Source organism: Corvus brachyrhynchos, unplaced genomic scaffold (genome assembly GCF_000691975.1).
Source record: "Corvus brachyrhynchos isolate BGI_N302 unplaced genomic scaffold, ASM69197v1 scaffold167, whole genome shotgun sequence".
Taxonomy (NCBI): domain Eukaryota; kingdom Metazoa; phylum Chordata; class Aves; order Passeriformes; family Corvidae; genus Corvus; species Corvus brachyrhynchos.
Genome location: NW_008239547.1, coordinates 1448893 through 1449123, shown reverse-complemented (window position 1 = coordinate 1449123; position 231 = coordinate 1448893).

Here is a 231-nt window from a genome sequence, read left to right as displayed (position 1 = left end):
AGGGGGAAGGGTTGCTGGCTGCCTCTGCTATTGGAAAGTGCCCCCCTGCCACTGCGGAGCTCTCACCCGGCCGCTTCCCGGAAAATGTACCCCCCTCCACACCGTTGAGAGCATCTGCATGGGGAACGGGGAAGGCATCTGGCTGTGCCCAGTGACAGGAACATACATCCCTTTGTCTCTCTAGGCGACGTGCGATATTCAGCTGCGGGCCATGAAAATAGGCCAAATGGC